Here is a 14,243-nt window from a genome sequence, read left to right on the forward strand (position 1 = left end):
AAGGATGAGCCTTCTCAAATTGAAACAATATTTTTGATATTATGTGGGAGATTCAGTGGAAGGAAGAACATGTTCCCTGCCCATGTGGGCCTTATATTCAGGAAATAAGATATAAACTAATAAAATGACCACTAGGTGTACCATATATAAATGAGAGTTCAGAGCTATCAGCCAAAATTTAGGACCACCTGAGAAGTCAACTGGATAATATGTTCTGTAGGAGTTCATAGGAAGTAAAGGGAATTTCAATTTGACCTGTTTCCAGAGGTCTAATGGAAGAAATCAGACTTGAGATGGATAGGATTTAGATAGATGGGATAATGGTGTAATTAGCATTAGGATATTACAGACTGGAGAAATGGCAAAAACAACAATACAGAACTATTTTGATTGGATTATAGGATTCAAAAACAAGGTTAATATGTTGATACTGGCACTCAGTAAAAGGAAGGAAGATTCATGGATGTGACATTTGGAGACCCGGAGGCAAGACCAGAAGACCATTAGAAAAGGGCAAGTGATCCAGGAAATCCATGGATTATAGCATCACAAAAGGAATCCAGAAAGAGATGCAATATCAGGGTAAAGGTCCAAGGACACGGTAAGCATTAGAGAGATCTACCTTTGGACACAGAGCAACAACCCAGTGGGTATCTGGAGCACAATATCTGGTTATTTGGTCAAAAACTCTCTATATGCATATTGCATCAGGGATGTGTGGCAGGAGGTAGGAATGACCCAGATGTAGGGAGAAGGTTTCAGAGAGTAACTGTCAAAGGGATGGGGTAGGCAAATAAGTTACCAGCAGTTGGAGTAAAAGATATTGCAAGGCAGAGTGATTGGTTATACTGAAACAATGAAAATCTCAATTTCTGCCTCAAGTATATACAGTCAGAACTGAACTAGTAGCAAGTTTCATCCATGAGTTCATCTGTTTTTCCTACATAGGGCTTGGCCTGGTCCCAGATGAGGGTGGGGGAAACAAGTGGGAAGGAAAGGGAATCAGGGGAGGAGGGGATTTAGTGGCCCTAGTTATGAGGGTTTAAGGGCTGCAGAGTCAGGAAGCACAGTCCATAATTACACAGTGGGAGCCAAGAGGAGGCCAGATTGGCTGAGCCAGATTGTAGAGGGCTTCGAATGCCAATGCCAATCCATTTTTCTTAAACAAACTGAGGAGGCCACAGATCATAGATCCTTGTCTTGACACTGGGGGAAATAAGAGGCAATGTATGCATGACATGCTTTCGCTTGCTGCCTGATTTAGCAATGTCTTGTCTAGTTTGTCTGGGCTGCTGCTTTCCCTAATTTCCTCACTGCACAAAGAAAATAAATAAATAAGTATACTATAGTCTTATTTATCCTTCTTTGGACATTTCTTTACCAGGCAGATGGTCAATTAAGAGCACTAAACAATGACACTGTTTTCTCTGTAAACATTTTTTTTCTAATAGCCTCACAAATGAGAGTCTGTGCTGCCATACTGCTGAATACCATCTTGACTTTCTAATTACAAAGAGCTGTGTCTTGATAGTTACAATTACAGCTGTAACAATGACGCTGGTCCTTGAACAATGCAGTGAGAGGCAAAGTGCTTATCGGAATATTCACAAATAAAGGCTTAAATTTATGCCAGAGATGGAGAAGAAGGTTAAACAATTGAAGAGGGGGGGAGGTTGAAAACATTGGTTTAATGCTACAGATGTGAATTTGAATCCAATTACTTTGAAAGGCAAAACCTAGAAAAGGTGTTGTTTTCTTGTGTGTGGGTAATCAATAGGTTAAGGGGTTGTTAAACTTAGCATGCTAATAACCCTAATTTTGATATTTGCCTCTGCTCTGGTATTTTCTAAGCATTCTATCTCTAGAACTGAACCTTTTTTTTTTAATGGGTGGAATTGTTGGCTCTATGTTAAAGGAGAGGGTCACCATTCTTCACTCAACCAGTGAGCATGTATTAAGCTCCCTGACTTGACATTCAATAGAAAAGATAATTTGTAAGAAGCTGTATGAGCTCCTTAGAATATAAATAATTTCCTTAGGAAATTTAAACTTGGCTTCAAAGGGACCCTGGATTCTGAAAGGCGAGCCCTGAAGAGTGTGAGCTTCAATGGATCAGGAAAGGTTTCATTTCTGAGCGGGGCAATGTGATGCTGTAATGACTTTTTTAGAAGATTTACTTCATCTAACTTGGGGGAGGTTCATCACCAGATGAACTTTAGGGTGATTGATTTTTTCAGCCACAGCAACTCTCAACAACCATCTACTAATTGGAATTGGAATAGAAGTTGTACTCTATGTGAGTGAAGGAAAGAGAATCAAAACCAGTAGTGATCAAAACTGAGTTCAAATCCTGTCTCCATCATTTACTCCCTGGATGGCCTTGAGCAGATTAAACTCTCGGAGCCTTAGTCCCTTCATTTCTAAAATGATGGGTTTCTAAGGTTCTTCCCAGCCCTAAATCTATGATCCTATTGAAGTAGTACAGGAAAGTAGAGTCAAGATAGATAGTACATCTACATATAGAGGAACATCAAGTATCATACTATAATTCATTCATTATTTCATTTACTCATTCACAATAAATGTAGGTTCACTGAATTGACTATTATGCAGTATGCTGGTTAATGACATGGGAGACAGAAAGATGAATATGAAACAATTTTATTTCACATGTGACGAAGCTGAAGCAAATACACTTAAGTGACTCACCCACAGTCACCCAGCTAGGAAGTAAGTGCATAAGATCAGAAAGGAACTCAGGAAGATGGGTCTTCCTGACTCCAGATCTGGCATTCTATGTACTATGCCGCCTAGCTGCTCTTGAGTCAGTAAAGTTTGAGTTCAGATCTGGCCCTAGACAGGTACTACTGGTGTGACTTTGGGCAGATTACTTAATAAGACTGTCTGCCTCAATTTCCTCCACTGTAAAATGGTGATAATAATAACTCTACCTCCCCAGATTGTTGTAAGGATAAAATGAGTTATCTGTAATGTTCTTAGCATAATGCATATAATAGGAGCAAAAAAGGGGTCTGGGGGGTATTTCCTTTCGCAATCAGAGAATAAGATGAAAACATAGTATAATCCAGTAGGAAAAAACCACTGTGTTTTGAATCACACAAGCTGGGTTCAAATCCTGACTCTGCTATTTAATTTTCTCTGTATCACTCAGTAAGTCACTTCATATTGGGGTATTAGTTTCCCTATCTGTAAAATGAAGGGGGTAGATCAGATAACCTATAAAGTTTTATTGAGCTCTAAAATTAGGATTCCATGTGGCCAAACTAACTATACGTCACAAAATTACCCAAATGAAATAGAGGAGTACAAAAACATATTATGTTAAGGTGTAATGGAGAAAATTGTTAGCAACTGGAGAAAAATGGAAGAATTCCTAGAGAAAAAAGAATTTGAATTGGACTTTAAGAAATGTTAGAAATTCAATAGATACAGAAGGAGGGCATTCTACATAGAGAGAGAGAAGAGAATAAGTGAATCTGAGGAAATCCAGTAGCAAAGGGCATGTTCCATGGCAGAGAACATTATATTTTGGGTAGATTGTAGAGTACACAGAGGGATCAACATACAGGTAATTTTGAAAATGTTGTGGCACATGGTAGAGCTTAATAAATGATTCTTGGAACCAAGCCTTGGAAGTCTTGAAAACCAGGAAAAGGAGCCGGAAATTATATGATTGGCAATGGGAAGCCACTGGAGATTTTTAGGCTTCAGAGTAACTGCGGTAACTGTAGAAAGAATGGCTTATAGGGGACAAAATGTGAAGGTAGAAGCTCTATGAAGAGCCTTCTATGTAATGTCAGATCACTGAGGTCATGATCTGTTTTGAGGTCAGTGCTTTGAATAGATTAGATGCAGGATAAATGGAATTGTTTCAGAGAAGGTCACAATGATATTCCAGAAAAGGAGGCCATGAGAGCCACCTCATAGAGGTGGAATAGTGACCAGTACTTAAAACTGAAAGTGAAAGTTTATTTGATTATTCCCACAAAGTGGCCAGAGAGAATAAAATAGGGCTGGGGGGAGGCAAATGGGTGCTTTATTAGCATGTAGGCTATAAAGGACAATCCCCTGGGAAACAGAGTCTGAACTGTTGTTGACAGGCACTAAGATACCTGGAGCTGAGATGTGGTTACAATTACCCATGCTATCTCAATTGTAACTGAGAGTCAAGACACAAAGGGGAAGCAGGGGAATGGTTTCTCTGTGACTTTTAACATTGGGTAAACCTTTGTTACTTACTCAGAGCTAAATATATGGGATAAGCTGGGAGGGGTGAAGGGAGAGAGAGATGAGGCAGAGATAGAGACAGTCAGACAGAGAACAGAAATGTGTATTCTATTCCAAAAGCTGGATCAGGAGAGAAACTGAAGAATCCTTCTGGTAATGTCAGTAGTAGCCTACAATGACCTTTGAGAGACCTGGAGAGCGGAGGAGTACCAGAAGCTTGTCTGGGTAACTAAGGTCATCAATTCCAGAGAAACTGTACTAGCAGAGAGCAGTGGGCAACCCATTTCAGCCAACTGACCAAACTGACCAACATTTTATAAAGAGCCTACCGTGGGCCATGCCCTGAAAATACAAAGAAAATGTTCTTGAATTATATCAGTGGAAAGGATATCTAGATAAGTAAGAATATAAAAAGAGTGAAAAATATGCAAAATAATGAAAAGAACTGATCTTCTTTTCAGGAAGACCTCTGAAACATACTGGGTATCTAACCCAGGGCAAATCATTATATCAGTGCCTCTAGGCAACTTTTTAACAATGTAAATTGCAGAGCAAGGGCATGTGGCCTAGGGAATAACTTAAAAAGAAGTGTGCTATGGCTTTGGAATTACTGGACCCATGTAATTTGTATGTGTATATATACCTTATCCAAACTTGCATGTATGCACAACAGACTTGTATACATTTATGTACATATTCATATAATATACACATATAGTACATCTGTATATAGCATAGAAATGTGTTACGTAGTAATATATATATAGTAACATTATATAGTATCTGTATAATATGTTATACAGTATAATAACATTATTTTACATAATTTTATTATCACATTGCAGAATGCATTATATATAACTATATGATTTATATTATCAAATAATAAAACATTGAGTTATAGTAATAGATAAAACAATATAGGGTATATTTTATATGTATACTATATATATGCATATACATATTATGTGTCATATGTGTCAACCTTGAAGAACACTGAACCACAAAATAGTTAGAAAGAAGGAATCTTTAATCAGGATAAGGGAGACAATGCTTTAATGGCTACCACACAGAATCATACCCAAGATTTCACACAGAGACAAGCTCTGGATTCTAGGAACAATGTCTCTGAAAATGGGGTTTTCCAATGAACTGAAGAACTTGGAATCCTATATAAATTCTGGGGAATGAAGGAAAGGAAAACACATTGATTGGTTACAAGGAGGCTTGGGATAGAAGTTGTAGGTACCATGCAGTGGCCTAAGAGAGACTAAGAAGACAAAATAAGTCCTTCAGGTTTGAGTATCTCTATCCCTCCTATTCAGGGTGCTTAATTGATGTTTACTGGTCCCTTGTTCAGTCTAAGACAAAGTTCAGTCTGGGAGTTCCTTGAAAGTAAGTTCCCAAGAGATAAAGATAAATATGGGAGTTCCATAAAACAAGACTATCACATTTTTTTATTTAAAAATATTTAATTAATTAATTGATTAATTAATTAATTAAGAATATTTTTCCATGGTTACATAATTCATGTTCTTTCCCTCCCCTCCTCTCACTGCCCTCCCATAGCCAACGAGCAATTCAACTGGGTTTTACATGTGTCATTGATCAAGACCTATTTCCATATTACTAATATTTGCACTAGGGTGATTGCTTAGAGTCTATATCCCCAATCATATCCCCATTAACCCATGTGATCAAGCAGTTGTTTTTCTTCTGTGTTTCTACTTCTAGAGTTTTTCCTCTGAATGTGGGTAGTGTTCTTTCTCATAAATCCCTCAGAATTGTTCTGGATCATTGCATTGCTACTAGTAGAGAAGTCCATTACATTCGATTGTGCCACAGTGTATCTGTCTCTGTGTATAATGTTCTCCTGGTTCTGTTCCTTTCACTTTGTGTCAATTCCTGGAGGTTGTTCCAGTTCACATGGAATTCCTCCAGTTCATTATTCCATCACCAACAGATACCACAATTTGTCCAGCAATTCCCCAATCAAAGGGCATCCCCTCATTTTCCAATTTTTTGCCACCACAAAGAGCACAGTTGTAAATATTTTTGTACAAGTTTCTTTCCTTATCTCTTTGGGGTATAAAAAAGGGACCAAGAGAAAGTAAAGTTGAGAATGGACACTATTGCCAAGTACCTGGACAACATCCATCTTCACCCAGAAGAGGAGAAATACAAGAAAATCAAACTGCAAAACAGAAACAGATCAACTGCCTAGAAGGAGCTAATGAATTTTACAGGGACATTGGGTTTGAGAAGACAACTCTCCCTGTTCCAGAACAAGAGGCCTGAGAAGAATACTATATACTGGGAGACGATGCCCAAGTAGAGAAGCTAGAACAGCATAAAGTAGCTCTGCAGAACTCGGAATCAGTGTGGGCTCAGCTGGCACGGTAGCGACCAATCTTCAAGCCCTCCCCTCTGGCTGCCCAGTTTGACCTCCCTGAGGACTTCTTCATCCTCAGGACTGAGGAGCTCAAACAGGAACAGAAACTAAGGATGGACACCTTGGAATGGCTGTCTGTGCTCTGGACCAAAGTCCTGCAGAGAAGGAGGAGCAGAAGGAAATGAGAAAATATACCTATACCCTCTTAAGGGTCCACTTTCCAGATGGGCACATCCTCCAATGTACCTTCTATGCTTGGGAGCCGCTGTCTGCACTCTACAACTATGTGAGGAGGGCACTGCAAATTGACTGGCTGCCTCTTCTAATTTTCCCTTAGGATGTAGCCTTCATGGATGACATCAAGGTATTAGGTGCCGAGCAGCCCCCAGGAGCCGAGCAGCCCCCAGGAGCCGAGCAGCCCCCAGGAGCCGAGCAGCCCCCAGGAGCTCTGAAACCTGAACTTCATGCTGCTGTGGAAAACTTCTCATGAAATAAAAAGCCAGACTCAGCCTTGGCCCCATCAGTTCAGTCTCATGCTCTTCCTGTTCCTCCTCCCCTCACTCCTTTCATCTCCCACATCTCAAGCAGAAGCTGCCTGATTCTCAGGGCCCTTCGCATGGTGGAGGTGGAATTTGTTCTAGAGGGAGAATTGTCTTCTCAGCATAGGCTGATCAGGGTGTGTTGCAGCCTTTTCCTTGTACCATGACACTGGTTTGGGGACCAGGGTTGTAAGAGCTTCTCCTGATCTCAGAGAACATGGCTGGATACAACTTTGCAGAGGCTCCTCCCCTAGCTGGGAAAAGCTGAATTTGCACTGCTTTTTGTATAGGAGATTTTAAAACTTGCTCTAAATAGGTAGTCATGTATTGTTTATTTAACTTATGGTCTCGAGAAATGCTGGTCATTTCATTGGTGGAGAAACCCATCTAAGGCATGAGGGGGAGGACTTTCTAGGCTGATGGGATATTTCGCAACTGGGTTGGACTACTCTCTTACTTTCTTGTTGAATATAAGTGGACAAAGAAATAACTAGTGTGTCAATTACATGATCCCTGTGAAGACTAAAATATGAATTTGATTAACTAGAGTATTTGAATACAAAAACAATGTGATATTTTTTGAGGAAGAAGCTCTAATGACTTTGGGATAGAGGTCAAGAAAGGCCTCATGTGGTGGTGCTGGAACTGAGCTTCGGGAAAACAGACAAATTGAAGGGAGTGAATTCTAGGATAACTTGTGGAATATCTAATTCCAAGAAAGGATCTTGTTGCCAAAGGAGATTTATTATAAGTAGCATGGAGAAATATTTGTTTTATTGTTGTGAGAGAGCTTTAAGGTAAAACCCTGGATCTGCATAGGTTGCCCTCATCAAGAATGACAAACTCCAATAGCTAGCCTAAAAATGAAAAAGATTTGTTCATTTGAATGTATGTCAAATGAGGTGGCTGAGGGAGGCAGAATGGGTAGAACACTGCTTCTGCAAGCTGTGTTTTGGGCTTTATATACCCTTTCCACAACAGGGCCTATGTGACTAGAGATAGAATGGTGACAGCATGTTACTGGGTCTCTGGAACCCAAGATGGGCCATGTGGTTATTTCCTATGTCTCAAAGTCAAAAGGAGGTGTACTGTTCAGTTTAGAGGATAATCAGATATCTGGGATATAAAATAGATGCTTATCAGGAGGAAGCTGGGAGGTGCCTATCTGTGCTCATCAAGAATAAGGGAAGAGGCCAGAGGGGATCTTCCTCTCAGTCCAAAGTCACCTTCCCTAGTACTGCAGGAATGTAAGGAAAAATGAGTCTTTTATATATTCTCTGACCTGGGATACAACCTGGGGTTTTAGGGTGCCTAGGGGAAGCTTGTACCTCCATATCAGTAGGACATTGTGGGACTTACTGGGATTGCCTGTTCAAAACACATATAATGTCCATTTTACTTTCAATTAAACTTCTAAAGCATTGTGGTCAGGGTGCTTGCAAGTATGGAATTACTTAGTAGGAATTTATAGATTTCAAAAAAAAATTTACCCCCTAATCCTCCAGACATGGGTTCAGGACTCAGGTTCATCTGAAGAAGTAAATTTAGAAGAGAACTGAGGGACTAGCTAGATTCACACTCAGGTCCTTTGAGTAATCAGTCAACCAAGAGGTCTTTTTTAAGCATCTATTATGTACCAGGAAGGTTTATTCCTATTTCAATGTTTTTTCCATTGTTCTCTTCACATTGGTTTGTATAGTAAAAAAAAAAGTATAATACCCTATGCCCTTCAAAAGTAAAATGTCTTCTCAGAAACACAAAGGAAGGGTGAAAAGATAGCTTTCAACTAGTAAATAATGTTTTTTTTTGTTTTGTTTTTCCTCTCCCATTGTCCAGAATTGTCCTTTTGCTTCTTAGGACTTTTGTTAAGAGTTCTGAATCATTCAACATTAATTTTCAAGCACTAATTTTGGTCAACATACTCCTACATAAGCTAAATCCAGCAAACATAGTAAGTAGATCTGGTTATTGAAGAAGCCTCCAAAATGATATCTACCTCTACTCTATCTCTAATCAAGTCTATTCTCAAATCTACCATGTTGTTATAGATTGTAACTGTAAAGAATGGGAAGGCTACTCAAGAACTCATTTGATAAAGCTACCTAATTTCAGAGAGGAATGGCTTTATGACTAAAAGCACCCAAATCATGCCATTCTAATTACCTTCCAATTTATAATAACATTTAAGTTGAACATTTTTTGCATATTCTCCTACTAAAAATTATGCAATTAATGGATTCAGAGGATTGCAAGGGTGGGATTCTATTCCCTACATTAATTAATGTAATCTTAGAAAGTCCAAAACTGTTAGCCTCAGTTTCCTCATCTATAACATAAGCTGGAGAAGGAAATGGAAAACACCTCTAGTATCTCTGTCAAGAAAACCCTGAAATAAGGGGTCATAAAGAGTTGGACACAAATGAAAAATGACTGACTAAAGAGTGTCTGGAATTGGACTGGATCTATAGGAAATAGCAAAATCAGCATATAACTACAGATGCCCAAAGAATGCAGATTCAAAGAACATGATTAATCTTGAGAGAGAAAAATTCTGACTATGGATTCTTTAAAGGCACTGAGCAAAGGAAACTAGCTGGATCTAAGGAGAAGTTCATAAGGATGCTGTAAAGGAAGAACAGAACTTCTTGTTTCCAGGAACTGAGGTACACTTCTTTACCACATGTGGTATCTACACAAGTTGAATTTCTATTGTTCTTTAAGTTTGTGCCTATTTTACAAACTTTTCTTGCTGTACCATTTTAGTAAGTACTTGGGCAAATATTTATGTATTTGTGTTTTTGTATGTATGTATATGTGGATGATTGTTAAGGGAGAAGCAGACCAGAAAGAGCTCATAAGTAACAGGACAAGAAAGAACTACAATCCCTTAGGGCTACCCCAAAATCTTGAGAAAAGTAATCGTGGATTTTCTGATGAGCCAACTCTGCTAATGTAAATGAGAAAGGGTTTGGAAATAGTCTTATAGTGGGATGTTACAGTATCATTTCATTATAATGGAGTTAGTGCTGAAAGGGATTTCAATGGCCATCTACTTCAACTCCCTTGTATTGTGGGGCCAAAGGAAAAGAAATGACTTAGCCAACATCGTCATTTGGGAGGAGATTCAATCAGAAAGGCTCAATAGTAAAAGGAAAGATTTGGACAAGATGATCTCTAAGATCCTTTCCAGCTCTAATTCTGTGATCTTATGATCTTTCTATCTCTAAATTTTTGGTCTTATTGTGATTTCTAAAGTGTTCATCTTACCAAGGCTAACTAAAGATTTCACATTTCCAAACTTATTTCCCACTACTCTATATCACAAATCAACTACTTGAAACATATTTGTCTACTGAAACTATTGTAGAATCCTTTGTGCATTACTACCTCTGAATTACAATTTAAAAGAATGTTTGTTGGACAGCTGCAAGAGAAAAACCACTGAGATGTTATTCTTAAGCTAAAGGCTATTTCTCTTTACCTAAAATTTCTTCTTCTCATCCTTCAGCCACAAAACTTATACTTCTCTGCTTATGAGATCCCTCAGAGTCTAGAAGAAATTACATCTCCTCTATAAGCATTTATGTGACTTTGACAACAACAACAACAATAATTACATTTATATGGTATTTTCAGGTTTGCAAAGTGATTCACCCACAACAATATCTCCCTTGACCAGTCATTCCTTTGTTATGTGCTGACTCAGTTACTAGTTAATTTTCATGCCTTATCTCTTAATCTAAACTATAAACCCCATTTTTGGTCATGTGTCTTAAATTTAATGCCCCTCCCCTACAATCCTCACCCTTCCACCAACACCTATACCAATGCTACGTATGTAATATATTTTCAATAATTATTTGGTTTATTTAATTCATTAAAATGTGTGGAGTGAATCAAACTTTCTTTGTCTATCAATCAGCAATTTTTAAGTTAATCAATCAAAAATTAAGCACCCCTACTTAATACTAAGTAAGAGTGTTCTATAAGTCACTTGCAAAAAGTGGGTGACAACTCTAGAGGTGACTGACCACCCCCTGGGCAGTGCTAAGCAAATTAAAAGACTGCAATTGGTTCCTGTAAAGTGGAGGAAGGGATGGGAAGTGACGTGAAAGAAGGACTATAAAAAGTCCTGAACTTCCTGTCCAAGGAACATCTGCTGGTGACTTGGCTTTTGGAGGTGGTTATGGACTGGATCTTTGGCTTGGACTTTGACTTTAGCTCTTGGACTGCTTCTTGAAGGACTGCTCCTGGATCTTCTTCTTTGGTCTTTGTCTTGGGTGAGTGAGTAGCTGGCCTTCCTTTCCTGGCTTCTGGAGAGATTAGTTCCAGAGAGGCCTTCCTTTCCTGGAGGAGGCTACTGCATAGGTAGAACCCTTTCATAAGACACCGTAGGATCCTCTGGCTGAGGGTTATCAAGCCCTGCTGGTATTGAGTCAAACACCACAGCAACATTTAGTATGATAGGCTAGACATTTTCTCTACCCTCTTCTTACATTTCTCTACTTTCACTGTTTCCACCTCTGTAAATAAATGCTACTAAAAGTCATTTTGACTTGAGCTATAATATTTTAAATTGGCAACCACAATATTCCCTTAGAATTCTCATATTTAGTCAAACCCTAAATTTAATTCCTTACAAATGAGACAATAGTTCTAAAAATGAAGTCTCAGTACTTTTCAATACTGAAGGGTTAGTCATAGAATGAGAAGAGTAGCATCTTAGAGATTATTTACCCTTTTTCTATCTACTTATTGTCCAGATGATGATCCGTAGGCACAATTGAAACTGATTCCTTCCTGTGTGTCATGGGAGCTATTTTTAAACATGAAAGTGAAAGAGTAATATTCTGATAAAATGTGTGATGCTATTTTAGCACTTCCATAATTCCAAATAAGTCCAAAATGATTTGCCATGCTTCCCAGTAAAAAATAAATAGTTGAAAAATAACTACTTTGTACCCAAGAGAAGAGTTATTAAATATTACACAAAGATGGAAACCATTTTTATCTTAAGTCAGCCACAGAAATACCCATTAATATTTTTAATGATTTTATTTGGTTGATGGAGTATTACATCTCCAAATTACATAGCTTGGATTTCCCATTACACGCTCTTTATGGGTCATATGCATATTCAAAAAGTTGTACAAAAGATTCCCACACATTTCAAGTAGCCAGTTTTCATTTGCTCAGTTCTTGTTTGAAGAACCAAACCATTGAAAGGGATGAAGCCCTCAAAAGTGCCTGTTCCAGGTTAATTGTCTCAGATTGCTCATTTGCAGCACTATTATAGAACAGCAAAGCTGGTTAATCTGCTCCAGGGCTACCCAGCTTCTTCTCCCCAGCTTCCTTGATGGCTGAAGCAACATTTGGCAAAATGGCACTTTTGGCCAAGGCCCAAGCCATATAAGATTACCTTCTTTTTTTTTTGGGGGGGGGGGGGGAACCAGGGAAAGAATAAACCAGATTGAAAATAATTTCATGTAGCTTCAAATGGTGAGCTCCACATTAGTTTTAGCCTGCATTCACTTCCTTGTGGTATTATGTGTTGTGACCCTGAATCCCCTTTGCAACACCAATGTGAACACATGCTGTGAATTTCTACACAACAAATGTGAAGTAGGAGGAGAGGAGGAGGGAGGGAGAAACATGTTCCCATTTTTTAGGCATTGCAACTTTGTAAGGAAATGGATTATTTCTGGACTAACGCTTGCACACAACTTTCAGCCCTTCATACCTTTATTATTGGAAACACTATAGCTCGAGAGCCTCTTCACCAGCGGCATAACTAGCAGGTGCCGCTATCATAACGGTAAAAACATTTACTTATTAATCAGTGCACATAATTCATCTCGAATGCTGTCAATTTAAGATGGCAACCTGACTTTTTTTTTTGAGTGGGGAGGAGGGTCAACAATTTAATGAATCTCGTCTGCATTTTAATTCCAACCTAATAATCTGCCTCCGGCTCTTTTTCTTCACAAGTGGAATGCTTTTTCTTTCTTTCTTTCTTTCTTTTTTTTTCCCTAGGATTCTGCTATCAAGTCAAGCACAATGGAACATTTACCTCCCTGACTCAGTTGCACAGTAGACTAGACTTACCCCAGGTAACCCTATCTCAAAAGCCAACTAAAACATCTGATAATCACCCCCAATCCCCAATAATTCTCTTCACAATATTAGTTTCTTTTTCTCTGTTTTATTTTCCCCATCCCTCAAGGTTCTGACAGATTTGAGTTTTAAAGTTTCCCTTCTAACATATCGCTGAAATACATATTTAGAAATAGGGAGTCTCTTGACAGTTAAAATAAATAAATTACCCCCTTTCCTCCCCAAAAGATCAAATGCTCCAACTAATCATTTCTCTTTATATATGTTTGTATGCACACCCCCCCCACTCCAAACAGGTAGCAGAAATGGGTTCTATCTGTGTGTTGGGGCTGTGGTAGGGGCTAGAAGGTTATTTGAGTGGATTTATTTATTTATTTATTTAATCATTAAAAAGCAACCCACCAACCCCTCCACTCACCATGTCAAATGTAAACAGAATAGACTTTGTTATTAGGGGAGATATGACTGCAACTGCTTGAGCTCAACAGTGACAGCCGGCTCCTCTCTGAATTTCAGTCAGCCTCTGTCACTTGCCTTGACAATGAAGGAAGTTAATATATTCATGACATTACTGCACATGCATTCTCAATTCACAGCATATTGTATTGTTTACCCCTGTTCTTTTGTACTATTGCATGTAGTAATTTGCCTTCTAGCAACAGAAAATTCCTCAACTTAAAATTTTACCCTCATTTTATTTACCCTTAATAGAAAAATAACCATTTCTTGGCCCATCCAATGTTGGTAAGACCACCTTTTTGCAGTATCGCAAACAGAGAAATGTCAGATTTTACATTTTGATCAGATGCATCTACATCCATTTACAATACATATTTCTCATCTTCAGTCTCCTACATCCTTTCCCCCAAGAAGCTACTAAGCACATTCTGTACTCAGAGGCCAGCATACTGGGAAGAGTGTGTGTGTGTGTGTGTGTGTGTGTGCGTGTG

The 14,243-nt window shown here is 38.6% G+C and overlaps 1 pseudogene; it reads left to right on the top strand.

The window, feature by feature from the left end:
• The first annotated feature begins 533 nt into the window (after nt 1–533).
• LOC123233348 lies at nt 534–6,977 on the top strand (annotated as a pseudogene).
• Nucleotides 6,978–14,243: the final 7,266 nt, after the last annotated feature.

Source organism: Gracilinanus agilis, chromosome 2 (assembly GCF_016433145.1).
Source record: "Gracilinanus agilis isolate LMUSP501 chromosome 2, AgileGrace, whole genome shotgun sequence".
NCBI lineage: Eukaryota > Metazoa > Chordata > Mammalia > Didelphimorphia > Didelphidae > Gracilinanus > Gracilinanus agilis.